Raw genomic sequence first — 27,084 nt, forward strand, 5'->3', positions numbered from 1 at the left:
AAAAATAATAAACTGATTGTTTCTCGAAAGATAATACCCTTGAACAGCAATTGTTTCCGAAACAGTAACATAACAATGTGCATATCAGTTGAATATGACGTTGTGAGTGGTTATTTCATATCGTTCATTTATCACGAACCTGTAATAAAAACAAAAAATATATATTTAAATTAAAATATAATGAAAAAAATGCATCCAACAATCAGTTTGTAAAGAAATGCACATTCGAATAATTACAACACTTTGAGCTACTAATTCATCACAAAACGAGCCAGTTGCGGAAAGCCAAAACCATTAAACATTAAACATTGTACCCTTAAAGATTATCGTTCTACTTTTTATGACCGTGCCACGTTTCCGTTACCGGTCAAACATTAACTTCATTGTAGTTTTGCGATCCATTAAAAGTTTGGAGAGCTTTTTTTTTGGCGAAAATCGAGTTTTCCATCCAGGGCTGAGGGGTTTTTTGCTACTTACATCAAGACGCTTTTCTTTGCTTCTTTGAAAACTTACACACACCCAAATACACATAAAAGCCAAAAAAAAGGGCACACTGTTAATCTGCTAATCATTCGCTTGGCTGTATCGCTTGTCAGCTTCATTTTTTTCACCCTCAGTGAGTTGTTCCTTTCCATAGTGAAAACTCCATCATCACCAAACAGTCACCGTTTGACTGGTTTCGTCAAATGTAATTGGCTGCTGGCTAGATTGGTAACAGTGAACTCCCGTTGTGTTCGTCTTGAACCGGAACAAGAGACAGCACAAAAAACACAACAACCAAACCCCTCGTCAGACAGTACCGGAAAGTAAACTCGTCTGGAATTTGGTGTAATGAAATTTGAGAAGAAAGTTTACCCAATCAACAAGCATACCCTAGTTGCTGCCGGACCGGGACGATCCACCACCAAACGTGCACGCATGATGATATAAAAGGAAAGGAAAAGCCGAGAGCCGAGAAGAAAGAAAAATGTGTCCGTCCCAAGAAGGAAAAAAGACACACGCCAGTAAGGAAAACTTTATGAAATTCCTGCAGCGGTAGAAAAGCACCGCCATAAAATGCTATTAAAATCTCGTTAATTTTTCATACGATGCCCGCACGCTTACTGCAGCCTAGTGGCACTCTGGTTTCTCCGGTGCCAAGTTCTGCCCGGACCAAGCAGTCAAGTTTCGGTCGGTCAGTTTATGGCTAACGATGTGGTGGTGACGGTGGCAGCGCAGGTATAACTCCCAAGCGGGTCACACGCAACCACGATGTAAACATTTTGGAAGGTTTAATTTGATCCATATTTCTTCCGTACCTGACTTTACGCTGGGAAAGGGGCATATTCCTGGAACATGATTAATCGCATAATCAATAAAATTTACAACGCTCGCCCAATCGAATCGTGTCCTTGGTGAATGTTTATTCCTTGACAAATTCAGGCCCTGCAACTTCATCCAACCGTATCGTGGTCGATAACCGGGAAGGCAGAAAAAAATCATGATGCAAATATAGTTCAGCACAAGCCAATAAACTGCTATAGAAAATGATTTACTGTACCAGCAGCGGTATAGCAAAACCGTGCCGGGACAAAAGCGGAAAATTTGTGCACCCGGAGCGTCTAAAGAATGCATCGAATCCACTCGCTAGGCCTGATGAGCTTTTTTTGTAGCTGCTGCTAGTTGTTAACTCCTTCCGGAGTTTTATTAACGGTGACGCACAGTATTACCACGCTGGGTGCGTGGTTTTGTGGTGGGAAAAATAATCTCCCGTAAAGCTTCTAGCAATCCTTTCCCTTTTCTCAATGCTTGCTAATATAACACATACCTTCAGTCGGTCTCGTTCCTTTCCTTTCGCACCTCTCCCCATAGCGAGGCCACCGATGGCGCTCGGAACATGGAACGGTGGCCATATAAAAACAGGTCGACTCTACTCCCATGAACGTCTGCTTCCTCAGCATAAGACCGAAAACTTTATGCTTTCCTTCTTTTGTGGTTTTTATGACACCACGTCAGCGTTCGTGTGCCGGTCCCCGGTACTATTCCAAACAAGCCTCCATTCATTCGACCCCGAGCCGGTGTCTGTTTCATTTCGCACCGACGATTGATTAGCTAGATAAGAGAGATGCTTGCAAAATGAGGGCATAAAATCTCAAGCGCCAACCAATTCGCCTCCCGGGTTGGCATTTTCCGGTGACGGGGCAAAACCGGAAATTGACGGCCAACGAGAAAGGAAGGCACACCCGACTCGTGTGTAATCCTTGCAGCGGCACCGGTACACCATTCACTGTGCTCGACAAAGTGTGTTGTGTTTCTTTGCATGTTTTTCATATCAAGCTAAGTAACGGATTTGTGGATGTGAGGAAGAAGGAAAAAAAACACCAGAGGTATGATTATGGTAAATGTTCTGCTTTTGGGGGGGGAAGCGAAAAACGAGAACCGTACGATACGCTTCATTTTTGAAAGCTGGCTGAAATTTACTGCTGTAAAAGTCCCGATCAACAGTAGTGCCAAGTAATTTGGGTTTTGTGTAATAAGGATTCATTATGATGAGATTTTTTTCCTACCGTATTTCATGCCATTGCGAACAGATGTTCAATGTGCATACTGTGAAATCAGAATTCGCTAGCCAATTGTTTCAATGAGCACACCAATTACAAATATTCCTTTTCTACCATTTGTTTTTAAGAGTTTACTGTTAATGAAAAAAAAATACAATCTGTTCCCGAGTTACGTAGGTTATGTATACCAGATACATTTAAAAATGAAACCGTAAAAATGAAAAATGAAATATTTGGTGAAATATCGTTTAAATTTCTTTATAACGATCTCGAATATTCATCGAATGTTGCGAAGAGCATGGACAAATAAAAAGTATTCGCTTTTATCGACAATTCTGATAACAAGGTAAAAGCCTTAATAATAAACTATATAAATGACAACATTTCACAAATTTCAAAAACATTTCTTCAATATCTTTAGCTCTTCAATTTTCGAAGTTTATTTGGAGTATACAGATAATAGAAATGGAATAAAATGGAATCTATCCATTTATCCAAAAGATATTACTACCAAAGCGTTGTTGCCATAACAAATATTTTTTTAAATATTTATATTTCATATTAAAAAAGAAAAGATAATAACATTTAACTATTTAAAGCGTAGAATTTATATCAACGTAATAAAAACGCACTCATCTCTTAGTTAAAGTAACTTGAGTACTTTAGTTCGTGCACAACTCACAGAAAATGTGGCTTCGATTTTTTTTTTGCAAAAAACAGTGCTTAATATCCCACGCATTGAATACCATAACGAAATAAATATGGTGAAATTAAAACTCATAAATGTTCCCCCGGTTACACATTGTAACGTTACCGTTCGAGGGCACTCGTCCGGATGAATGTTGTTTCCCATGCAACAGCATCGGTTAGCTCCAGTCCGGTAATTGTTTGCTTTTGTGGGGGGGGGGGGGGGTCTACAAACATCACGGAGACCTTCGATGTTTTTTTTTCTTTCCCCCCTCTGCCGTTATCCGTCGTTCGCAGCAACAAGCGGTAAATCACATCAAATCAAAATGTTGAGCCACTCAAAGCCAGTCCTCGTCTACCGACTATTTCCATCCGATAATTTGGCGCTCATATGTATGTATTTATATACATATATTGCGACCAAAACGATCATCTCATGCCGGTAGGCCATTAAATCACAAAAATCCGGCCCACCCACTCACATTTTCTGCCAACGTCGAACGGTGTATGATCGTGACTCTGGTCATAAATCGCTTTTGCTTGGAACGCAACTCCAACCATTGGGTTCGTGCCCAGTTTGTGGACCCATTTGGATCCATTCACCGTTCGGTACGTCTTTTCTCCCACAACAATTGGTAGCGGTATTTTCAGGCACTTGGGAAAGTGGAGGAAAGGAAATACTCAGCCAACCGAAGCACAAACAACATAAACTATGGCCCGAAAGGACGTATGGTCGACCGGCATCTTGAAGGTGACATATTTTATGCGACAGTACGTGCCTTTTGAGGCCCCGGGACGACGGAACATGTCATTAGGCAATGTAGGCATGTAGGTAAACTGGTGCATGGTATGTTGATCTACACATCTCGTCCACGAACCTACGGGTGCCTTTTACTCCTTTACTGTGCCGGTCCTTATGACCTTTTCAGTTTGCCACCGATGGCTCAGCTTCCCCCAAAAAGCAGACTTTCCGCCAAAAGAGCAAAACAAAACATCCATTTCCCACCAGCTTGATGATTCTTCACTCCTACCCATCGTTCCTCCCGGGCACACCATAGGAACGCATCACCGGGGTGGAATGTTTAGCTTATGTATTTTCATAAATATTTTACCACAGAAACCCTCATGACCTTACGAAATGATCGCGGAAAGGAGTTCCAGGACGGTTTGCCGTCAGTCATATCCAATTGCCGGTATCATATGGTTCGTATGTCACACTCTTACGGGCCAGACCACACATTAATGCTTCAAGTGGATCATTTCTTAACTCAATCACCCAATTCCGAGTTGGCTGCGCGTTATGGTGCACGGTATGCCCTTGTATATGTTATCATATGTAGAATTATTCATCACAAGCCCGTAAGTGAGCATGCGAACAGTGCGGTAGCTCTGGCCAGGGCAACGTGAAATGTTGATCTAATTAAACATTGACGAGCACGGTAATTAGTTGACGACGGGTCAGGTGGTTTGCATGCACTGTTTACGTGTACCACTGCTGTCGCAGCAACAATCAATGATCAACGTTTATTAATTTTAGTACTAACACGCTCAATAAGCGTATTGCATACCGCACACTCAGCAGTTGACGACGGATGCCATTTTGGAATGGGAACGTTGGTCACTATTTCTAGTGGAATTTGCTCAATGTACCTTTTGTGAAAGGAATAATAATTAACGTACAGTTAAACAACAGAGCAACATGGATAATTTACTATTGGATTTACATAAAATAAATAAAAACAATTAAATGATTAGTTTTTGGATTCAGTACTGCACATTTATTTTAGAGCAGCAACGAGCAAAATTTAATGACTATTTATGTGTTTGCAGTAGGCTATTAAAGCGCATGTTGTATTAAAGGGTGGTACTTGCGAGATTAATATATTTACAAAAATGTCGTCCTTTTGAGAAATCATCAACAAATTACTCAATTATATGAGGTGTCTATTTCTTTTTAATGAAATTAAAAAAAACATAACACACATGAACGAATATCAGATTTCATTTTTCATTTTTGTCACTTTGTGACGGCGCGATCGAAACAGGACCAAGAAAAGGAGACAGCGAAGTTGAGCTACCGATATCATCGATCACGATCCGAACGGTGATGTTGGATCGGGGGGACGATCCGTGGCCGCATGGAAAGGGAGATCCCGACCGGTCAACGAAACGGACGAATTTTTTGCTCGTGAATAAAGCAAAATCTAGCTATTAGATTTAGATTAGCGTCGAAAAAACCCGGTGTAATTTGTTCGATAGGACAATTGAATCTGCAAAAATTATTTTGAATTCCTGTTGTGGTTTGGTAGTTTTCCTTCAATTCGATAATAATCGCTTAAATATTTTTTATTAAAATTGAACAAAAAATGTTAAACTAATCAAACGATTTAAAGGCGCCAACTGTTCATTCACTGACAACGATTAAAATAATCAGATTTAATTCATGTTAAGTAAGCAAAACTGGTTTTGCAATAAAAATTACAAACACACAGAGCAGCGGCAAAATGTAGCATTGTTTTGCCTAATTAATTTATCTTTTGCCAGCATGCCTCCTTGGAAGTTTTTCTTGCTTTTGTCTATTGTTTGCTAATATCAACCAATGTACGTTGCATAGCAAAAAGTTGACCTTTTCTAGGTCTTTTATCATGTGTACGGTACGGTAGCCGGTATTTCCAGTTCAGTTATTCAGAATTCTTGAGCATGTGTAACAGCCGTACACAAGCGAACCGGACGACCCCTTTTCCGGCATAACTTTGCAAATCATTCGGTGAAAAACAACAATTGTTTTGTAGTTTTGTTCTAGAAACAAGATGGGCTCAGGTGAAGTACGATACGAAAAAGTAGTTGTAAGTAACCGCATCTTGAGAGCCTTTCAATAAGCCATGTTGCGGTATGTTGTTATGATCGTTTTAACCTTTGGTGCTTGCATACTAACTAGCCACTACCACTAAACAAATTCTGGTAAAGTTAACAAACTAGAGCAACCTGTTATCGCAGCTGTAGCGCAATTCGTTTCGAAACGAAAATGCCAAGAAAAAATCGCATTAAAATATCTTTCTGTACCACTTTATGCTACAACCAATGTGGAACCGTTTTTAATCTCACTGCAAACGTAAACTATTTCCAATTCGCTTACCGAGCAAAACATTAGAGCTACGGTGCATGAGTTGATGTTTCGGTTCGGTTTTCGGGTTGGAAAACTAATTTAATTTCCAAACTTGCAATCCCAAATTGAATCTCGATCTTAGTTTCACATTCAATATCCTGCAGACAAAATGTATCACGTTCGTCGCATTTTGCAACAATTCATCAATCCTGGGCTAGTTTGTACCAACTTCACCAATCCGCACTCGCTTCCTTCCTGATGTGCATTTCAATTTACTTTTCTTCGATCGAACCAAATCGGAAATACCATAAAGTTTGGCCGGAACACGATGGTTGCGAAGTTTTCGCTAACGTCGAACAACACAAGCAAAAGTTCTATCGTCGGCAGTAGCACTACTAATGGTATCTGCCGCTATCGGTACGGCGTGGTACACTGTGCACTACTACCCCGCCTTGTCATTTGAGTAGGCCAAAAGTAAACATTACACTTTTCACCTCAGCGAACCGGGAAGGAAATTTGACCAAACGAAAGCAAACAACAATCGACTAACCAATAACTGTTCCTAGCCAAATTACACGCCGGCAAAAGTTCGCATGGTGAGCTGTATTGTTCAGGACTCATTTTTTTTTCTCTTTTTTGGGGCACTTCGTATTGATTCCCGTTTTTCGGTAGGCTGTTTTTGCAACATTTGGGCCATTCACCTCCGGTCGAATCAAACGCCTGAGTGTAGATCTTTACAATGAAAGTGTGCCTGAGTGTGATGCGACGAACCACGAACTCGCCGGAACAGCACAACCAAACGTGATTTGATTGCAATTCGCCATTTGGGCGGATATAAAGAATAAAAAAAAATAATAGCCCTACACCCAAACAGTAGTCCCGGACTCAGACTATCAAAATCAAGTATAATAAAGCACACCGGGCCGGAATCGGCAACGAAGGGATCAGTTTTTGCGGCGACAAAGAATGGAAAGTGAGGCGAATAAGTTTTTAAATCTAGCTTCGCCGTACCTTACCAGGTCGGTTAGTAACCGCAGTTATGGTGCTGCCATTGTTTGCCGCATCCGGGACAGGCTAAGGTACGTGACATGACTTTTTTTGTTTGCTCTCCCACGCAACAACCATGCAGTTTGTCTCACGTTTCAATTGCTTTTCCTTCGTGGCTTCTTTATATACAATAATAGTTCTCTATGTTTTTTTTTCTTCAATTTAACAGACAACAAGGGTACCAAGCAGTGAGACGACAAAAATCATGAACGAAAGGAATTATAAAGAAAACCAAACTCACGGAAGCACTGAATGGTGAATCCGGTTTTTGGTGCAACAATGCTGTTGTAGCATTGACGCAGAATGATCTCATCCGTTCATCCCACACGCACAAGTTCAGGACCCATTTTAAATCCATTTCCAATCACAATTGTACCGGATGTATAAGAAAGCATTATGAAAATTGCTTCACTAAAAATACTTCTAAAGAATCATCGTGAAAAGATGGCTGCAGGGTGCCATAAATTGTTTATATTTATTTATTTTATTTCACTACGTTCGTTCTTAATCTTCTTGAGAAAACTCTTTCAAAAGTGTGTCTGGAAAAATACTGCGAACTTGATTTATCATCATACAATCAACCTGTATTTCCATGTAGTGCTTCCCTCTTGCCGATCGCTTATATTTATTACGTGAGTTCATGAGGTACTAGGCGTCTCCATTAAAATGATTTACTTTTTTTCTCAAGTCAATAAGCATTGTAAATATACAGATTCTATTGCCCGTTGAATTATGTTTAACCATAACACTACGTAACGAAATGTTCATAATAAGTAGAAACTTTACGGACTTTACGAACCCTTCGATCCTAATGTTTTACATCCATAAGTCATTTTGGTGAATAATTTATATTTCCGTTCACTGTTCATATTCGGCTTCCACAGTCTTTAATATTTGCTTCACCTTTCCGCACCGACCATAAACTTTTTTCCCTCTTCTCACAGTAAAAATAACAGTTTCGATGGAAAATGTTTGCAATCGAATTACTACCCTTTTACTAGAGCTTACCGATCTACGAGAGTAAATCTTCATCGACATTGCCATTGCGGGTTAGTGAACCATCACAGTTGTCTGTGAACACTCCATTTTGGCACCGGAAAAATAAACCTTCGACCTGAGCTGATATTTTTAAACATTACTTTGAATGGAAGAGAAAACAAATTGCACGAAATACGACCAATGCGGTTCAGTGGCCCATTCCCATTCCTGCACAAGGTAACACAGAGTGTAACACGGTGCGGCAGGAAACATGAAAGGTCGTTTGAAAAATAAACCCGCATAAAGAAATCAGCAAATCGTTGTCAAGGAAATATGAAAAGATCAATATTACACCTGTTTCTGCTTGTCCCATCCAACTGGCGATGGATTCGTATTTCAAGATTTCTACCTTTTTTGCCGCCCTTACGTGTAGGCCTGCACAGGCATCAGCCGTATAGTGATTGGCATCTTGCCGGTCGCCGGTATCGCCCGTACGGTTCTCATCCCAAAAACGGTTGGTATTGCATTTCATCTAGCAGCGCTTCCGGACTGCTGTCTGTGTCTGTTCAACAGCACGGAGACGCGTCTTTGATCTTTTCCCGGCATTACCCATTCTGGGCTGTTCTTATTGCTCCCCCAGGTATGGCCCTCACCTGGGACGCAAAACCCTTTTTTCGATACGATTTCTTCCAAGAAGTGAAGTTGTAGAAGCTGTAATTGGTGCCAAACGGATGCTGTTGCTAACGTTACGAAACGTAACCGTGTGCGTTAGGTTCGATACCATCTTCCGTCTGTAATTTTTCCCCTTTTCCATTCCTCATTCCTCGTTTTTGGGAAGCATGAAATGTGATGAAAGAGAGTGGCACACTTGGCTCGCATCTGTTGCTCCGAAGTATCGGGGAAAGATCGGTTGAGGTTTTTTGGTTAACCGCACCACTACGGGCTGGTATGATGTAGGTTAATTGACCGCGACGGTATTACCTTCAAATCCGTACCTTGGTGCTTGATGGGTATTAGTGTTCCCATTTCTGCTTGTTGAACCAGAGCTTCTATCTGCCATGCAAAGCAAAGAGGATTACTTTTGCTGTACATTCAGGTAACATTTGCTTGAAAAAATAACTTAATTTTTTTGTGATTTTTTTGTCGAAAAATGGGTATTATAACAAATAAACAATAAATTTATGTATAATGTAAAGAATTTTGGAGAATTTTTGTAAGGTCTTTCATAACAAGCTAATTTAACATTTTTATTTTTATTGTATCCTATGTTACATAAACAAAAATCAAAAACAAATGAAAATATTCATCATTGCACCATATTTCAAATTAAAATATACTACAAAATTCGCAACAACAAAAAAATAATGAGAATCGATATCATTGCCCCATTCAATAATGATGATTATTTCATCATATACTCTTCTTCACGGTCTACAGTATACAAAACAGAGCGCAATTTATTTTAAGAATCACCCCAAATAGCATCTGTCCGCCACGGTGATAAATTTATGATATTCGAACGTTTTATGCACTGAAAACTGGAAAACCCAGCCTTCCCAGTACTGTCCGTTCCAATTCCGAAGTCATAAAGCAGGCGAGAAATTAAACGAACGGAAGCAATTTAGCTGCTGGACAGCTTAAGTGGACTGGCGTTGGTAACCGAGTTCGGGGTGGTGTAGAGCTAATAAAAATGTATCGACCATTTAACGGGGCACCTTCTAGGGGCCAAAACGGTCGTTGTTGCGCTGGTCCGCAATCCTTTCCTCACTTTCAGTGCTCTTGACATCGGGTCAATCTGTAGCGTCGGGCGTAAATGTGTTGGCCGTTAGCGGGTTTCCGTGCCGGTTGTAGCTACAAGTTGGTGGTGGAAAAAAAATTATCAGCACCATGAAATAAGAAAGTCCTACACAAAGTGAGAAAAGCTCTGCGTCATCGATAACAATGTTTCGCCGAAAGTGGTTCAAGGTGGTGTTGAATTATCAAAAGTATACTTGCGGTAGAACGAGGTTTTTCCACCTCGACCAACATTGTTTCAGTGAGGAAATTACGTGCATGAATTAAAAGTAAAGTATCTGAAATAATCAAGCTGGTACAGCTCACTGGATTTGATGAGAGTAATGAAGAACTTATGCTGCATGAAAATTTGCTTTTACCGCACCACACTGTTGTTTCGTTACGCTTTAGTTCGATACTATCGGATTGGAGAAAGTTTTTCCCTATAATTTAAATGGTCCATTGCACTTCACCAAACCGATAAGCCGACGGGCAGTAAACCGTGTATTGAACTCTAACCCGCTAGTTAATAGCAACGAAGGATATGGAACGTGAAAACTCCGTTTACTTCTCTCATTTTCTAGCGCTCGGGCTCGACTGTGGTGCAAAAATACTAGCCTACGCCCGGGTTGAAGGTGTTAATTGGATTGTTCTGAAGAGCTTCGAGTGAAGTGAAGGGTTTCCGATACCGTTCCGATGGTTTCGGGTAGGATAAAATTCGGTCGTTACAATCCGCTTTGACGGGTCTTGGATACTAATCCAGAAAATCGTTTACTGCCTCACAGGTTCCTAAGCAGCGTAACCGTAAGACGGGTTCCAGTTCCATCCCTTGGTGGACCTTTTTGCCCGAGAACGATTAAACTTTGCCATGGCTCGGACTCTCGATCAGTGCACGGCTAGCGTATGGTAGCACAATATCCATCCTTCCGCTTCGCACAACCTGATTGATAAATGAGCATAATCTATCAGCTGCTTTACGAAGATTGCTTCGTTACGCTAGCGAAGTGGAACCATTTTCCCAGCAACTATATAACCCCGAGCATTGGAAGCAATGAGAAAAAAGTAAGCAACACAACACAGTCTATCCTTTACGAAACAGTTTCGATGGAAAGTTTCATCCGAGCAAAAGAATGCGCAACTCGAGCAGCATATCAAAACGACGATAGGGTAAACGGTTGTGCATTGAACCTCGCGATAAACGGATGATTTAATCAGAACTACCTAGCTGACAAAGATTGCTCAGCGGTACCCTTTGCTTTCTCTTTGCAAAGTATCCGCATTCCACAGCGCGTGCATGAAAGTTTGCAAGATTGCTGTCGTCAAATTGCGATAAAGCGAAGAATGTCCGGGTACATCGATTCAGCGAGAAAAGGTACGTTAGATCAAGTTTATCGATAATTTCACGTCGTCAAACTCAGTGCCTGACTGAAAAGGTTGAGTAAGAAATAACTTCCTTAATCACGTCTTTTTCTACAAATTGAACTATGATAACATCAACATCTTCAAACTAAAATGTTGCTGTATACACTCTTATTAAAACAATATCACTTAATAATAAAGCTTTAAGATACTTTGAAATTATTTTACATTCAAAAATGTCTCAACTACTTTTTTTTATCTTAGAGGACATTTTTTGTCAATAGCTCTTTAATAAGGTGCATAATATCTTTAATGATCTAATTATGTTTTAAAACAGCTTCAACTTTATTGTAATTGTGTTACCCAATGGGATAGTGATGGGCACTCGGATCACCAGATAGTTCCGATTTCGTGTTCGGAATCATTTCTGGTTCCGGAATCGATTTTGGATCAGATTCTGGAACCGATTCCGGATCCTATTTCGCATCTAATTCCGGAACCGATTCCGGAACCAATTGCAGAACAGATTACCTGACTGATCAAACCCTAATTCAGAGAACTGTTTCTGTTTTCAACAATTTTTTTCCAGTGTAATTACAAACGTGAATGTACTAGCGTTATCTGACATAATTTGCCTGCATAATGCCTACATAATCGGGGCGGCCCGATGGTGCATGTGATAAACGGCGCCAGTCCACACGACTGGACCGGGTTCAAATCCCATCCGGACCGTCCCCCCGTAGCAAGGACTGACTATCCGGCTACGTGGTAAAAATAAGTCTAGTAAGCCAGAAATGACCGTGACCTTGTAAGGTCGTTAAAGCCAAGAAGAGAGAATGGCGAAAAGTACAACACACACAAATATAATCTAGGTATCGTTAATATAACTGTCTTAAACTGTTTCAAAATTGATTAAAAACCATATAAATTAGTGACAGGTACTCGGAATCGGAACTATCTGGTTCCGATTTCGTGTTCGGAATCTGTTTTGATTCCGATTAAGTGTTCGGAATCGTTTCTGGTTCCAGAATCTATTCCGGAATCGATTCCATATCCGATTCCGATTCCAGATCCGATTCCAGATCCGATTCCGGTATCCAATTTCGAACCTACTATCCGAAATCTATTCCGGAAAAATTTGAGCGCTCCGGAATCGATTCCGAGCAAAACAGCATTTTGCCCATCACTAGTACCTATGCTGCTTCAAAATTTGTTTTTTTTAATGTTAAGAAATAAAAAATAAATATATGACCTTACGCAGCAATGAAATATATTAATCAAGCAATAGCCTGAAGTGAACGCAATTAATGAAAGGGTCCTTCCAATTAAAAAGCTATTTTTCATAACGCAAACAACTTGATTAATACGAAAAAACATTTCAACATTTCAACATTTTCTATTTTCCTCATTTTCTTCAATGCTGTTGAAATTCTTCATTTACTTTCAGTCCCGATATCTAAACTTAGACGCTCTCGAAAGTACTCATCACCTCAGATTTATCTCGTCAAAAAAAGGGGTTCAACATTCTACTTAATCAGTAATGCAATCAACAGCCAGACTTTTAATCATCAAATCTTGAAATACAAACCGGGTGCCATCGTCAAAATATCCTTCCAAGAATTAACAAAACAGCAAACGCTTCGCGTGCCATTCACAACAGTGAATCCTCAATGGAGCGTTTCTTTAGAAAAGTTTTCCCAATTTTCTGTAACTCCACCCTACCCGCACCATACCCGTCTCAAAGCCAATTTATTGCCCTAAGTGCATTGACAGGCGTATCGGCAGCACTACTCCATCGGGCGTTGATGGAAAAGTATGCAAACGAAATCGATCTGTTGGAAAACAAGCTAATCCGATTAACAACCGATTTGATGGGAATGAAATTTTCCATATTTTCTCCATTACACCATATCGAACTCATCTTGGACAAGAGCTAGCAAATGCTCTTCGTTTCTTACGTTCCCGCGTCCCGGCATGCCGATCGAATCTGGTCTGAATTTCAGCAACACTTTACCTTTAGTCTAGCAAAATGTTCACGCTACATACGCCTCCCATCCCTAAAGTGATCAGATCAAACGATACTGTTGCATTAAATGGAAAAAGTATTTACAAAAGCGAATAAGTAAAAAAGAATAACTACACGGTGGGTCTGTGAGCAGAACAGTGCCGTGCTCGAACGATTTGGGAATATCTTTTCAAACGAATGTAGACTAAAAAAGCGGCCGACAGCGGTAGATGAATGGCGAGAAGTACACGTCTCTGGACCTGGCAGCTTGATTGCTTCCCAATCTTTGCTTCTTTCAATATTTGCGAATGTTCGCCCGGGTGCGTGACTCCTACGCAGTTGAAGCGCTCTTTGAGCATATAATTCCCGATTGGCACAATTTTCGTCAAGCTGATTTTTTTGCCGATGCTGAAAAATGTTTCTACTGCTGTTTAGGAAAGCGAAAGAATTTCTTATAAAAATAGCCGGAAAACAACTTTAATAGATTTTTAAATAAACCATTTAATAAAACGGCCATAAACCATTTGTGATTAAAAATATAAATGTATGCCTTTGTATCATATACAATACTTCATGCTTAACTGACTGCTGTGGATTGGAATTGGATTGGAAATGATAATTGAGGAGTAATTCAAAAAATGTATTCAGTAGACTAAGCTAGTCAATTTTTATATGAATAATTCTATCGACTTAGGTTAAGACTAAGAACAAGGGCTAACTAAACATTCCAAAATTTCTTTAACAATTCCATACGAAGTTACTACGAATCTTCAAACAGATTGAAACATTTCATTATATGCTTGGAGAGTATAAGCTTGAAGAGTTTAAGTAAATTATAGTAAAAATGCTATTATGAAAAATTTTGCCAAATTTTAAAGAACTTTTAAAATATGTTTGAGTCTGAATGCAAAATCGTTTATGGCACACAAATTTGTCATAAATTTAAATAAAGTTTTCAAATATGCGTTTGGACGATATTTTTAACATCCCTGAGCTTCAACAAAGGGAAAAATTAGGTAAAAGTTAAAGATTTATTCTATTTATTATTTTATAGATCAGTTATTAGTTTTATCTACAGATCAGTTACTAGTTATTTCTACTTTTTGTTATATTCTAGAATTTTTTTGTATAGTTATGCTACCAGTATGTTGACCTTAAAATTCTTCAAATTTTTTACCTAGGTGCAATTAGAAAGAGCAAATCTAAATAGAAGTAAAAGAAAATGTTTCCCAAGGAAGCATTATGGGTAATTTTGTTTTCTATTTTAAATTGTTAAAAAATATTACATATAAAGTTCAGTTAATTCTATCGGAATCTGAAAACTAAATACTTTAGAAAGCGAAATATCGATATGTAAGTTTATACTAATCTTCACCACAACGCATTTTTTTATGAAAATTTCGTTTCCTGAAAATTCAACATAAACTATTTTGATGAGCATTCCACCTTAAAAACAGCAACTAATATTTGATTGATCTGTTTAAACGATCCTTCTCAACAGATCGAAGAAATTGTCAATGACTCCTTTTGTCATCGGGTTGATGAATTTGCAATTTTCATCAACTCCGGACTTTCACAAATCTTCGACACAACAACCAAGTGACCCAAGTAAACAAAGCAGGAAGCAAAGAAGTTCGTTTGCTGCCGGCGATAGAAAGACTGGACCTTTTCGCCGGTAGCTTCTTCGAGCTGACCCTCGCTTTTGTTTGTGTTGCTCATTTACGGATCATCCTTGTCTTAATGGGGGAATAAAATACGGTAGCCACACAAAACCATCCCCCTTCTAGGGTTACCACGAAACTTGTACAACAACTTGGATCGTACTGGACACAACCCATCATCAGTGTAGTCGATTGCCCCCAGAGAAAAAGTGGATAGGCTCGGAACCCTTTTTTTCTCTCTCCCCTCGAACACATCGTCTCGATCGGAATCGTATTACGTGCGACCCTTTTGGGACCGTTTTGCTTGTTGTATTTTTCATGAGCTCGTTGCTACCGGGAACCGAGCCACCATGCAGATGGGTTTGGTTGGTTTCGATTTGTGTAAATGTTTTCGTTTTTTGTTTTGAAGTTGCTTTGCTTTTACACTTTTCTCGCCCTCTCTGTCTCCCGGTTGTGCTGTTTATTGCGTCCATTTTGTCGATGTCGAGTTTCACAAACGAATCCTACATTGCTTTCCAAACGGTTCCATCCTCTTTTGTCCACAATTTTGCTGAATCGTTCGCACTTCAAACATCAATTGCATGATGCCCTTTTTTACTGCTACACCACTGTTAAGCTCATGAATATTGTGCTTCAATTTGGAATGTCCTTTTTTCCAACAAAAAAAAATGAAGGTAAATTCCAAACAAAGAAAAGTGAAAAAATGCTCCTAAATGCTGCGGGCACGAAATGTGCCCACACTTACCAATCGTGTCAAAAGTGCAGTACAGCACAGATACACTCACCCATTTACACTTACCGAACGCACATTTCCATGCACGATCTTATCGTAAGGCCACAACCCTTGGGCAGACGATCACCATACATGGACATGTGCTTGGATGAGCTTTTTTACGACCCATTTTATAGCGGCCATTACAATTCGTGCCACACTCGTTCACTTCCTTTGCATAGCACCTCTCCTACGGTATCGTACCGATTGGCAAATATGTGTATTTTCATATATGCAAAAAAAAAAAATATTTCAATTGATTTTACATTGTTGAACCAGTCCGAAGGTACTGTAAAAGAAAACCGGAAGAAAGATGTGATCACGCCCGACCGGTGACCGGCAAACCGGGACAATACAATTTTATCAAACACTTTTCCTGGGTTCATCCGGACGGAACTTTTTTGATGGTATGAAAGAAAGAGAGAGAGAAACCATGCAACAAAGTGCTAGCTGTACGTATGAAGTGAAACTTCCAAAATGGACCCTCGTGTGCAAATCGGTTTCGGTGTTTCATCGTCTGATTCTTACCGGCTCTCACTGTACCGGATGGTGCAGTAGGGTTAATTTATGTAAAGGGAATGTAAGGTTAACGCAAAATGTTCGAACCGATGCACGTTTCTGCTGAATATTTACATGTTTATTGCGTTTCAATTCCTTTTAATCGATTTGCATTTCTTTGTAAAGTTACCGAATGTTGTTTCCATCAGCTGATTCTGCATTTGAAATAAGGCAATCAAAACATTTGAACGTAATAGCGTACGCATTATAGAACGTGGTTAGAAATACATTAAAATGCTAATATATTTATAGGAATGTTGTATAATTTTCACCATCAAAGATACATAGAAAACAGTATCATTTTGGTTAAGTTACAATAAAATTTTCCTTTTTTTTCACCATCAAAGATACATAGAAAACAGTATCATTTCGGTTAAGTTGCAATGAAATTTTCCTTTTTTTATTGTATAAAAGTGTTTATTAAAAAAAATCTTATGTACTAATTTAGACAATTATTGGAAAACATCAAGGGATGACGTACAGGGTTTTCAAAGAACATTTAAGGATTGTTGCATCAATCACAGCATTGTTGTTTTCAACAATGTGAATGACGTAATTTGCAAAAAAAAGTAAGATAAGAGGACTCTTAACTTGCACTAATATTACTTAAGACTGATAAGAGGAGGAAAAGGAAGTTTAGGGAATTGCCCGGAACGATGACTGCTATTTTTTGGCAACAGTATGCTCCAAGGATTTAGAAAATGGAAACAAGTTATATGCAAAGATGATAATACAACCTAATAACATGAATGTTTTACTTACCCAATAATCGCGTAAAATACTGGATTAAGCCGCAGAAAAAGAAATGTTTCGCACGTGTTTCGTACGCAGCCTATTTTTAGCAATGAAATTTGTTCGTGTAAGAACTTTTGTTGCATGCTTCTTTGCTAAGTGACCAGCTTCTAAGATACATATTTTATTGCTTATATTTTTCCCGCAGCATATTCGTGCATTTCCGCAGCGCAAATATATTAACCATCGGCAGGCACGCTACTCACAAAGATAGCGAAGTTATGACAGTGAAAGCTGATAAAACATATCAACCGCTTGCTTACTAAATTCAGACACATTTCGACAAAAAATGTACATTTGTTAAAAGATTCAGAAAACGTGTTAAGTTTAATAAGTTCTCGCAATACAAGACTGATAGTTTTTCCTTTGGGATCACAGATTTTAATATGTTAATTGAATTCAATTGACCATTCCATGATGGCAGTCAACAACAAGACTTGTATGTGACATTTATGTGACTTTAACATATTTAGCAAATCATTGTTTAAATGCTCTCTGTACATTTCGTTGCTAAATCACAAAATAATAATCATCGTGACGAGGGCTGCTTCCGTGTAAAGATTATGAATATTTCACTCCATCACCTCCGAAACTTATGCCTTTTCTATGGCGATTTCCTCGCAAAATGATGATACAGAAAGCCGAACTGTTACTTTAGCCCACCCGTCACTTAGCAATAATTGGATCATTGCAAACGTCTGATCAATCAACGGTGACAAATAAATGGGGGAAAAAAACAAAGGGCAAACCCGCATGACGAATGGATAGTGGCTTTAGCCATTTTGCCAGCATGCGTTTGTTAAGATACAATATTAGCAGAGTAGCGCACCCGTACACCTTTGTCACTTTTCATCCATTCTGCCAATCATGTTCGTTTACACCCACGGCAAACGTCCAAATCCAAGAAGATTCTTAGAACCTTTTACGATCCTTCACACACTGCAAATACATTCTCGGAACTATCGTTATGCTTCCCTCACATAGATGAATGTTTTCGAATACCGATCGAAATTCTCCTGAGTCTATTGTGAGATACATGTGGAAATCGTCGTCACCCGTATGAATTTGTTGAAGATTATCAAATGTGATTCGAGAATTGTTTGCTTCTCAATAATGATAGTCTTCATTTAACATTTCATAGAAAACCCTGCAATGCTTTTCCGTGTGGTACGTAATAAATAATTTATGATTACCTGGATTTAAAGTTTCCAGCTACAGACGCACAGAAAATGTTATTTTATCTATAGATACAAATCGATCGCGTGGTATGAGCTCGAAACGTTTAAACCCGGCGACGGAAAAACATTGGATAGTATTGACGTAATTGATCACGAATTGACTGACACAAAGATGGAGTTGTTTAGGTTTAGTTCGAAATCTAAAATTAGTGACATGTCCTTCCACGCTACCCCATTCATGGAGAATGTTTTAACGTTTTTCGGTACCACTTACAGGCATGTCGTAAAAAGCATTCCTATTGATTAACGTATTAGTGATTCAATAATTGAGACGATTTAGCCTGTCTGATGGGAAAATGTTTCTGATACGTATTTTCTCACAAATCACAAACTTCAAAATGGTGCCACTGTAGATCGACAGGGAGTGAAAAGAGGGCTCTGAACTGATATACGACGGTAATTCCTTAAGTAGCGGTTTCAAGTGCCACTCCACAAAGTTTCGCGCACATTCCAAGATGGAGCCATGAATTTTCATGAATCACGGCCACTTAACGCATTACGCCGTGGTGGTACATGGTGGATGGTAGGATTTAATGCACTACTGTCTTAAAGATAATGGTCTCCGGGGAAAATGGTCTCGGTTGATGTTTGTTTCACGTTCACAGCACACCGTGTCCCAGCAATAAGGTAACCGAAAGTGTGCTAATTATTCTGCCACATTTTCAAATGTCACCGGCGCGTACATTATCCTGTCTCGGGAAACACGGCACATCACGAAGACATGCTTTTCCGAAAAGTTAGCCAATTATTCATTCATTAACGTCCTTTCTAAATCAATAGTTTATGTGCGGGAAAACGCAAACACGCTGGATGGAACGTGAAATCTCTTGCGTTGGTGTTCGTATAGTAATGGAACGTACGTTTCCGATAAGCAACGTTTACGGCATTGTTTGTGATTTTGCACAACCAGAATGGTGGTAAATATTTGCCAACAGATTGCAAATTAATGGTAACGGGTTTGAAGGTTCTGTTGCATAAATCATGCGATGGCCATTGCGAAACGAGCCTTCGATTGACAGTTGTCGAGGTACTGTCAAGCATCCATCAATGCGATCTAATTTCCATTAATCCAAGAGTTACCCTTCTTGAATAAGTATAGCATCGAACGTACCAAAAACATAAAACAACTATAGTAAGTAAGTTTTGTTATACTCTATAGATGTATACAATATTAGGTTACAGTTATTTATTAATTCCTTTTGTTCTTGGTATTTATCTAACAAATTAAGCCTCTGTCCTAAAAAAGGTTTTATTATACATTTTTCTCGCTAACGTGTACCTCTTATGCATGTTTATTCTATCATGAATGTGCAGCTTGAAAGGGTTGTTTCTGTGAGGAACCTTGGGATCTTTGTATCTTTCCTATCACATCATTCCTATCACATCTCACATTGATGACATTAACCACGTCGCTAATAGTGCTAACCGATCGCTCGGAATGTTGATAAGCTCTTCCTGTGAATTTAACGAACTACGCTGTTTGAGGGTTCTTTACTTTTCTTTCGTTCGTTCCATCATTGAGTCTATTGCTGTTATTTGGACTCCTTCGAGCCAAGTTTACATCAATACATTAGAACGCATCCAAAAACTCTTTACGAGAGCATTCTCTTCCCCATTCCTTCTTACCCCACTCGCTGCCAACTTTTGGGCTTGGACTCTTTGGCTTAATTGCCTAAGGAGCCATAATTTGGTTTCCAATTTGACTTTAATGTACCGTTTTCTTCTTTTCGCTCTTCTCTTCTTCGCTCTGTTTCCTACTAACTGTCCACTTTCTTATAGTTATCCTTTTCTTTTTCCTGTTTTCTGCTCACGTGATCCTTCCTATTTCATACTCCTTAGTTTTGTTTAAATTTACTTTAACCTTCAGTTTTTTCTGTCTTTATAGTTTTAAGATATAAATTGTTAAACCCTTGAGGTTAACAAATAAATGAAATTAAATTAAAACAAAATTAACATCCTTAAAAATTATGTATTGTTCCGACCACATAACCTAATAGTCATTCCTTGATTCAAGATGGGATTTGAAACCCAATCGTGTCGTGTGGAACCGGCGTCGTTTATCATATAATTATACTACCTGGCCACCAGACTAATTCTGTTCAACTCTTCACCCGATGGCCGTAGAATGTATTAGACAGTGTTCGTTTTATTACTATGATTTATCACAAGCTGGTACTGTTTTTTTTTAAAGTTATAGGATTTTGAATTATAATTTGAAATTTGAATAATACTATATAACTCAATATCTATAACATATTATTACAAAAATTGCAAATATTTTATTTTCATATTTTCAATAAAGTATTTATTACAAATTTAAAGCTAATAAAATAGAAATAAGTAAACTGTAATTATTTTACGGATTTTTTATAGAAAATAATACAAAACAATAAAATATAATAAAATGTACAAATTTAAAAAAAAACAAAAGGAAACTTTAAGCGTTTTTTAAATCATAAATGAAACACGTCAATTCATAAGAACGATGCATATGCAAAATATTGATTTTGTTAAAATAGTTCTTTAACATAGTCGCTAGAGAGCAGCTTGAATAATCCTCTTAACGATAAACATAAGTAAACGTTATACCTGAACATAGTTTACACACAAACAATGTTCAGTTTATCACAACATTTCAGATGCTTTTATCACTCGACAGCGGAACGATCGTATCGAAACCTGTGCTCAGTACACTCAGTACACTATGCAAAGCTATCAAAGCTCACCTGCTCCACATTGCACGAGCAATCTATTTTCAAAACTCCATTAAATAATCAACTTCATCCTCGACATGGTAGATTGTGAACAAGAAACAATCTACCACTCTCATAAATTAAGCTTTTGTATGCATAATTCATATCGCAACCACTCCACCCGTATGACACTTCCAACCAATGACGTATTTTTCAAACCTGTGTTGGTCATAAGCATATTTGGGGGTTGGGATTTTTTTTTACTTTCGATTTGTTGTGCTATCATGCATCAACAAGCGATTGGCTTGACAGGTCGACAAAGATGATCGATAAACAAACAAATGCATTCAATTTTACCAAAACCCCATCTCCTATCAGGTAGAAATTAATTTGATGCACACTAAAACGCTACCGACCGGGCGGGTTTACTGAACTGTGAACTGAATTCAATATTATTATTTTTAGACTTTATAAGCAACACTATCATTTTCAACGCGATTGCCTCATTGCATTTTGTGCTCATTGAACACAGATTGTGAGCGTACATCCGGCAATCATGCAACACCGATTAGGGACGCACGTTTAAAAACCCAGCAACATCTTCCACTGCACTGCATCGCGCAGCAATGTTGCATCGCGGATGCAGATTAGCGCGTAACAGCCACGCGGTGCATTGATATTGATATCCAGCTGCATTTGTCATTCATGCGTGTTCAATTTGGCTGAAAACAATGCCGAAAAACAAACATCTTTTGCACATCAAAGAAAGGCATGTTTGCCGTTTTGGCTGCTGCTGCCAGAAGAAAACGATCATAACAACGTTGTACCAAGCAAATGCAACACGTTTCCCGGCAAAACGCTCAAGGAATGTTTCTGCTTGCGTGCTGGTGTAGAATTATCTACGCAAAACGGTATGCTAAACGGGAATTTAATTACAAATGCTAATCCAAACCATTCGCGTTGGGCCGATATGCTTCCACCGTTGATGCTGTTATCGAAACACGCGATCCACCCCGCCCGAGGTTAAACGTTTCTTCCGCTGACCGCGTGGTTCGATCTGTTCGGCCAATCAACTCGAAATTGATGCTTAATACTGTTATCTTGCAAACCGATCGGTGGAATTGTTCACTGCGAGCGGATGATGTGTGGGCAGTGGTAATGTTGCGGGTGGTAATTTGCATTTGACAAGGCGTTTTCCCTGCATTATCATTGCTGATGATGCAGCTATTAAATTTATTAGCCGAACGTATAATGGATTAATGAGAAACTGCGTGAGGTTTGGTAGCGCCCACGGTGTAAATTGCATGAATATTTAATGGATAATATGTTGGTTATGGTTTCATTAACTGCGAGCGATTTCAACTCACTTGTTGCTATTGTTTAGTTACATTTAATGATTCATAGAATAGCAATGGTACGAAACATTTTATACATTATTGTAATAGATGCAGATAGATGCTTGCGTTAAATATCAAACAACAGGTTTTTTTATTGGTATCTTCGACGAATAGAAACCTTTCAATCAAAGCAAGGCCGACATCGACAAGAGAGATAAATATGAAGATAATTTAAAAAAGATTCACTAGAGTTTTTCTTGAGTTGAAATATTTTTCATGACAAAATAACACAGTTTGATAGAACCTATTCCATTTTTTTAATCCTTAACCTTAAAATTCCCTGAAGAACAAAGCAACAAATGTAACAAAAGCCAAACAGTAACATAAAATAACTTTAATAGAAAGCTTATAGGCACAATGGGAAAAGGGGTAGGAACAGACTGAAGATGTGATCTTAAGCAAGAAGATCAAATGCATAAGGATAGGTGGCAGTCGAACGGAACAAACGGAACGAAGCATTTAAAGTGAGTATTACATGTGAGTCACATGTAACGTATCGTACGTAACGCACGTAACAAAAATTGACCTATTTTGACAATTTTTCATACGAGTTTCCTGGCAGTTTGTGGGTCATCCAACATTTTGTCTTCCTTTGCAGCTATCCTATTGTTCACAGATAAAATTTGACTACGTTATCAGTAGCCTTTTTCTAGCCACCCGACAACAGCAAGAATTCCCGAAAAATGCAGCAAAATCTAAAGAGCAAAGTGGTGTCTTCAATACCCCTGGAAGATGAAGTAAACGGCCAAACAGTGCAAAAGTATCTGGACAAGTTGTACTTTGTTATGCAGATGTGTCAGTCAAGACCAGAAAATAGACGACGATTGTCGAAGAAGTGACAGAAACTAGGGAAAATTTTATTTTCGATTGGTTTAGAATAACAATTTAGCAAATATCGCCAATCCTCCAAATGGCTTTTAAATAGGTTGAACGGCAGCTTCTAAGGGAAAATCCCATATGGATGATCAAACTGAACATTTTCAAGGCTAAAATGGAGTGATAATTGATCACCAAAGTCCTGAAAATGCTGAAAATGCTGAATAAATGGAATTGTTCGATAGAGCAAAAACCTTTATTTTCACAATAGCTCTTTGAATACAATAATTCAAACAAAATTAGTTTCATTAAAAAAAATAATTTGAATATTTTCCATCGTGATTAAATCATGTTCGTTTTTAAATGCATACGTGAACTTAATGTCATAAAAGAATCAAAATTAAAAACACAGCAAGATACAACACAAAAGCCTGAAGTAGAATCAATAGTTTATGAAGCAATTCAGCAACATTGTTAAAGAAATATAAAATTGTTAAATGGTTAAAAAAAATAAAAGAAAGCATAGTTCAAACAAATTAAAGTCAATTTTTCGCTTAACTTATAGCTCTTTCCAGAAGATAAGAAAAAGCACATTAAAATGGCGTAATTGTTGCGTTCGATTTTTTACCATGGTATATTAAAAGTTATTAAATTATTTGCACGAATAAATAACATTATTCGAAGGATGCTTCTCAATAAAAAACTTATTAATTACGCTCAATAAAATGCTGTCAGCAATACTTCAACTGTTATCAGAAGATTATACAACAGAACAATGGCATCTAAAACAAGAAGGGTTTCATATAGTTTTGAACAAATCCATAACATAACAATCATTTACATTTTTTTCTAAATCTATCGGTCAAATTACTTTGTAAACCAGAGGAATATTCAAAAAGAGAGGTAAATGAGCAGACAATTAAAAAGCTTACCATTTGGAGACAAAGTACAACTTGAAGCACTCCCAACAAACACAGACCAAGCGCTTGCGTTAAGCTTGTTCACACTGCTGTCGCACCTTATTTAACACTTTATTTAATACGTTCGACAAAACTATCGTTATTCCAGCGTACAACAACACACCAAACGGTGTTTCATAACCATAATCCACTCACTCACGTTCCGGTCTTTGGCACCCGGTCTCTACATCGATGGTAAACAACACTACACAATGCTTTTTGTCTTGAAAGTTAAACACTGGAAGAAAACGAGAAGAAAGTAGAAAAAAACAACAACCTATAGAAAAAACAGGACTTTTGATTGCACAATTTCTTCCACACAGAGGCACATCCGATGGCGTCGAAATCGACCCTTTTTTGACGCACTTTGAGGTACACACCAGTGGTTGTCATATTTTGTTTCAAAGCACGCACCTAACGCTACTGTGCCGCAACGACACTGTATCGTGCCGGGATTCTTAATAAACTTGCCATACCCTCTAGTGCCCTTTCACTCAAATCACCTCAACTCATAACAACAGCCAAAAGACGAAGTTCTCAAGATGCTTCCAGACTTCACCCTCTTCGCTTTGCTTATCCGCCTCTCACACAAACACCTTGGCTGTCCACCGAGGGTTCGAAGAAGCGACGGACGGATTTCATGCAAAACAGCCTACTTAGAGGCGATACTGCGCCACAGCATCCAGTGACATTAATCCCAGGCGGCATACCTTTCCCTTTTGCACGATCCCGGCAAGATCTCTGTCAGTGGCAGATACCGAGAAAAAAGTATCTTAATTTTTCCCAATTTGTCACCCAACTGTTGCCACGCTCAGGGAACGGGTTAGCTTTGCCTTTTGGTACCGTAATATCTTTTCCCATTTGACACTCTTTATACGCAATGACACACACACACACAAACAGACGCACTTGGTGAAACACATGTGTACCGCTGTACGCACCACCGTTTTCTGTCTTCCTTCACTCATCAGCTCACTGCGCGGGTTACTGTGATCGAACGATGGGGTACGAGTTTTCCATGATCAAACTTTTATACACCGTTTCGCCGTTTTTTTCTTCTTTGACACAACCCTTTTCCTTTTCTTGTTGCCTTTTTCACCCGCGGGTGAAACCGTTCCTTGAAGCCGAATTTCCCGTACTTGCGCGTAATCCCGCACTACTCCTACTACGGTGGACGCCCCGAAGCGCGTGAGTGATGGATTGCAGCAGTTGAGAACGATAGCGATGGCGGTAAGGGCACTTTGGTCGCCCGTCTTAAGATATTAGCATATCAGCTGTGATGCGAACGGGAATGAGCGAGAGCTCATGGAAAATTATGTTTCCTTCCGCTGTTACGCTGATGTGCTGGGAGGGACATGATCACGCTTTGGCTTCCGCTGTCATTGCGCGGGAACGAAACGTAAAAGAATTACAAAACACCAAAGAACGGGGGTCCGCAGCTCATATGTAACCGATTTATCTTTCTAATCCTCATCGCTTTAGAGTCTTTCGGTCACGTACAAGAAGCAGCTTGGAAAAGAAATCATAAGCATAATTACTTCACTCCATGCGGCAACACACTGTGCGCCTTAATCGGGCTTCACTGCTCGTTGCACCGGATACTGCACTTGTCGCACGGAGTAAAACTCGTGTAGCCACAAAAACACACTACTAATCCACGTGGTGAACGTGTTTGTCGTTCGGTGAACTATTTCAAACTCGCTTACAAACGGTTTGTAACGTTGGAAATGGTTTTCGGGTCGATGTTTCCCGCACCGAAGCCATCCACCGACTGGCACACGGATCGACGGTACACATTCAACCTATAGATGTGATGCGGGACACCGCACCAGACGCCACCACCCATTTCCTTCCCATTCTGTCAAACGATTTGTGTACGAACACGGAATGAACACAGGGATCTGGGCTCATGCGCACAACGCGCCACTTCCCCGTTTCGTAACGGGGAAATCTAAAGCCGTTTCATGCATCATGAAGCGGGATTGACGAGGGAACTGCTTTCAATCAGCTATTACCGATACTTGATGAGGGCTTGTCCAAGACTTTTTCCTCCCGGTCCGTGTGTGTTGATTTGGATGTCTTAATATTTTTAAAATCCAATCGTTTATCTATCAACCGAAAGAATCTGAACGAAAGGGAAGCACACCAGCAAACGACGGCGGTGTGGGGAATGGTCAACATGAAGTTTTTCGGGTTTACACCCGTTAACGTTCGTTTGGTGGGGGAAGGATATTTGGTTCGAACAACACTTCGCGAAGGAATGAAATAACATCGCACGGGGGGAAACAACATTTGAATAATGCTAACGAATTTTACTTGTAACATTTGTAATGTAACTGTCACAATCAATATTTATTAGGGAAGATAAAGATAGTTAACGGTAATGCGTTTATAAACGAATAATTATTTTGTGAAATTTTTATTATTACTTAATATTTCATACAAAAATTTAATGTCTATAGAATTATGCTTCTTAAGGATATCTGTGTCAAAAAAATTGTCTAACAATTGTAATAATTGGACATTTCGTAGGATATCAAGTGAAACATAACATTCAATAAAATTTTATAAAATTCATTTTCATTTCATTTAAAAAAATTTCATTTAATGTCAAAAATTGATTTCTGGATTTCCTAAATTTTATTTACTCGTAGCAGTAGAGTCAAGCCGTACTACACGAGATCAGTCTGAATAGTGATTTAA

The 27,084-nt window shown here is 38.9% G+C and overlaps 1 protein-coding gene across 3 annotated transcripts in view; it reads right to left on the minus strand.

The window, feature by feature from the left end:
• Window positions 1–26,176, minus strand: part of LOC125766338 (uncharacterized) — a 67,268-nt gene extending 41,092 nt beyond the window's left edge. Inside the window, exons 1-2 of one of the 3 annotated variants that reach the window (XM_049432189.1) lie at window positions 25,920–26,176; window positions 24,355–24,619 (exon numbers count right to left, since the gene is read on the minus strand). The gene's annotated coding sequence lies outside the window, so the exon portion shown is untranslated. The other 2 variants (XM_049432192.1, XM_049432191.1) reach the window with 2 other exon arrangements.
• Between the last annotated feature and the right edge of the window lie 908 nt (window positions 26,177–27,084).

Source organism: Anopheles funestus, chromosome 2RL (genome assembly GCF_943734845.2).
Source record: "Anopheles funestus chromosome 2RL, idAnoFuneDA-416_04, whole genome shotgun sequence".
In the NCBI taxonomy this organism is placed as follows: domain Eukaryota; kingdom Metazoa; phylum Arthropoda; class Insecta; order Diptera; family Culicidae; genus Anopheles; species Anopheles funestus.